The sequence below is a fragment of the Pteropus vampyrus genome, unplaced genomic scaffold (genome assembly GCF_000151845.1).
Source record: "Pteropus vampyrus isolate Shadow unplaced genomic scaffold, Pvam_2.0 Scaffold26, whole genome shotgun sequence".
Classification (NCBI taxonomy): Eukaryota; Metazoa; Chordata; class Mammalia; order Chiroptera; family Pteropodidae; genus Pteropus; species Pteropus vampyrus.
Genome location: NW_011888807.1, coordinates 13,211,073 through 13,215,172, shown reverse-complemented (window position 1 = coordinate 13,215,172; position 4,100 = coordinate 13,211,073).

Sequence of the window (4,100 nt, the reverse complement as noted above, 5' to 3'; positions counted from 1 at the left end):
CTTATGGTGTTAGAACCTGAAAGATCTGGGTTCAAATCATCATTATGTCATTTAGTACACATGTGACATTAGATAATTTACTTATCTCTATAAATCTCAATTTACACATCAGATTCTCCTGTTAGTTTGGAGAATTAAGCAAGGTAATATATATTTGTGCTTTTTCCAGTACCTGGAGGATAGTAAATGACAAATTGTGACTACAGAACTATTTTCAGAGAATTCTGCTGTACTGTGAGTGTAAGATATAAAGAACTTCTGAAGTATATCTTCATGCATTTTTACCATTTTAATTTATATGCTATTACTCAAATTATTTTTTATTCTAAGATAAATCCAGTTTATTTTTTTAATCTGTAAGCAGGATGTATTAGTTGGCTTTAACAGACACAAATATAGCAATGGCAAACAAGACAGAGCTTCCCTCTTGCATAAATGTCAAGATAATGACTGTCCCAAGAATAGCTCTGCTCTATGAGGCCATTCAGAAGTCCAGATTTCTTTAATCTTATTGTGCTTAGAGTGTCACCTTCATCTAGCTGATCAAAAGAATACCATATTTCTGTCTGTGTTTTAGCCAGTAGGAAGGTGGGAAGAGGAAATAGAGGCCAAGCCCCTTTTCTTAAAATGTACTACCTGGAAATTTTTTTACTTCACTTTTGCTTACATCCCATTAGCCAGCTTATTTAAGCACACCTAGACACAAGAGCAGCTGGGAAATGTTATCTACAGCTCATTGCCATATGCCTAGTCAAAACTCAGTAAATTAAACTAAAACAATTTGAAAGACAATTAAGAATTTATTTCAGAAAGTGTATGTATCGGAAAGTGTATGTATTAGTTATCCATTATTGCATAACAAACTATCTCATTATATAATGGCCTAAAACAATAACAATTTATTTAGCTCATAGTTCTAAGGATTGAATTAGAATTATTCAATTTAATAATTTTAATTATAAGATTAATTGGTGGTTTTAACTGGTACTGATGGGGTTCATTTATGTGGCAGAGATCAGCTGCAAGCCTATATGGGGGCTGACTGCTTCTCAGCCGGAGTGTTTCAACTCTCTCTTGTCCTCCCTTCCAGTAAGCTAGACTTGGCCTATTTGCCTGGTAGCTGTGCAAAGTCTTTTGAGAATCAGCCTTGTAACTTGCAGAATGTCACTTTCACTACATGCTGTTGGCCAAAGCAAATAACAGGGCCAGCACTGATTTAAGAGGTGGGAAAATGCATTCCACCTTTCAATAAGAGGAGCCGAAAGCCACAATGTAGCAAGGCAGAATTTTTGCAATCTACTACAGAAAATAATCAAATTATCTTTATTATTTATAAATATAAGAAAGCAATCTTTGTGAAGTATGTGATGTTAATTCGAGACAGATCAAGTCTCGAATTATCATAATCCAAAGTATTATCATAATCCGAAGGAAAATGTTAGGTCCTTAAGTTACACACATATAGTTATGCCCACAGTTGCAAGATATTTAAATCAAATTTAGACCTTTTACAGTATACACCCAAGTCATGTGTTACATGGTAGCAGATCTCTGTTTCGGTTTCTGTGAACTATCCAATGATCTGGGGGTGGGGGAGAGGAGAGATAAACATGATGTCGTCTGAGGACAAAATAAATCAGATAAACATTACACAATAGTGGTAAGGGAACTGGCCTGGATGTCAGAATAGCTTAATTCTAGTTCAAGCCTAGGGCTCAATTTAAGTGATTTTCACAAATTTGCTTCATATCTTTGAGCTCAGTTTTCTTTCCACAATTTTTAATGTTTGGACTAAATTATATATAACATTCCTTCCATTTTGACTTGTGTCTATGAGTTCCTAAGAATGCCAATTTTTTTTTTCAAGCGACTAAAGTCTACAAGCATATGAATAAAAAAAGGAGTACAAATGATCAGAATATTTAGTGCCAAATACCAAGATATTCAGGAACATGCAGATATAGATTTAAATTCTGTGTGTCTGAGCCAAGTTGAAAAATCTATATGTTTGGAAGTCAACTACAGAGACTTTCTTCTTCAGAAGAAACCAATGTTATTATTAAAAAAAAAAAAATGTTGATTTTTGTATGTCAAACAATCTCATAACAATTATAATAACAATGCAAATATATTTCTAGGAGAATATAACATAAAATCTTAAGTGGATTTGTTTCTTAAAACAACCATTGAGCTCTATGTAGGATCTTATGTTTTCATATTTGTAAAATATATGAACTTAAATAAAAATTTATTATTTTTAACTTTGTAAACTGACACTAGAATAAAAAGCAATTTCTTAATACAACAAAAGGTGTTATATAATCTAGATGGGTGACAAAAACACAAAAGCAATGCTGGCATTGGCATATGGCTTTCTAAAACAAATGTTTATTTCTACATATCTCACTACAGTTTGGGCAATGCCTCAAAATTTAAAAGTACTCTATTGATTCACTATGTCAGTGGCTATGAAAGTATGGTCATACGATCAGGACCATCAGCATCAGCATTGCCTATAAACTTGTTTGAAGTGATAATTCTTCAACCATATGTCAGATACAATGAATCAAAAACTGAGACGATCCCAGTATTTCAACAAATCCTACTGGAGATGTTGATGTGCACTAAATTTTCAGAACTACTGGACTAGCCAACTTAGTGAATACTTAGTAAATCATCTACACAGTAAATTTAGAGGCATCTAGATTGAATGAACTCATTATCCTGTCGTCTTAATTATTATCTCTTTCTGCTTTAAATAGATCAACAAATGTTGCTTCTATTTTTTATATGAATGTAGTCTTTGTGCAGATTAATGTTCCCTGGAAGAATTCACGTGACTTTACCTCATTAGGAGAATGTGAGCATGTGCCTGGTATGTAAAAGAAATTGATTAATATTTGTTAACTTCATTTATTGTAATTTCATAGAAAACACAAAATGAATTCTTTAAAAAAGTGTTTTAAGAAGATAAAAATTCCAACAAAAAAGGGACTTCCTAGAGTTACATTGTTTTCAAATGAAGAAGAGAACTATATGGTTTAACAATCTTTTTTAAAAAAGAAGAAATCACAGCACATAGGGTATCAGGTGATTTTTCTAAAGTCGGACAGATTTTTAATTATAATATCAGGAAATAAATTTAGGTTTTTAACTCATAGTCTAGTATTCTCTGCTTTAAAATCCACCCCTCTAGATGAATTAGAGATCTAGGGAAGTATTTTATTGTTTAAAATGATCGAGGACAGAATAATAAGACAAAAATCAAGTTAAAAAATTAATCTTTATGTGCACAGAACAATGGCAAAGGATACAATTACTCCACGTAATAATGAAGAAATAAAAATTTAGATTCTCTACAAAAGATAAGTTTCTTCATTTTTTTTTTTTTTGCAAGCAATATTAAGTTTTTCATTTTAAATCTTAAATAAGACATGACATCCTGGAATGCAGAGGCTTTAACTGGAAGCTTTTCTTTATTTCTTAAAAATCCTTTAAGCATAAAGAAATCAAATTCCTTACTTAGGAAAACTCTTTTTATAACATCAAAAAGAGATAAATCCACAAAAGAGGAGAAAAAAATAACTGTCTTAGGAGATTGTCATAGCAACCAGATAAGAACAAATTTGGCATAGAAAGCAACCTGATTATTTCTCCTTTTAAATCAAAATTACATATCATCAAGATCAGAAGCAAAACAATTGGAAAAACAGTATAAGAATTTCAAAGTATATCACATGCAAATTAATGTTAACTCTCTCAGCACCTAAAGTAGATGCAATTATTAGACAATATACATATCATTTATTTTCATTGGATTTATAGCCTTATTCTTTCCTCTACTCCATACATTTAAAGATCACCTAAATTGATTATTCTTTTTTCAGAAATATTTTTCAAATTATTTTATTTTTATATTCCTATAAAACTGAAGACGTTCATACTGTCTTTTAATATTTTTATCTTGTTTTTAATAATATTCATTGCCCACAGTCGGTGTCTTATGAACAATTAATACTCACTTACATAGCTTTCAAAAATTTTTATCTTTACTTGTTTTTTGACAACAAAATGATGTTTATAAGTCTGTGTTTGTACTC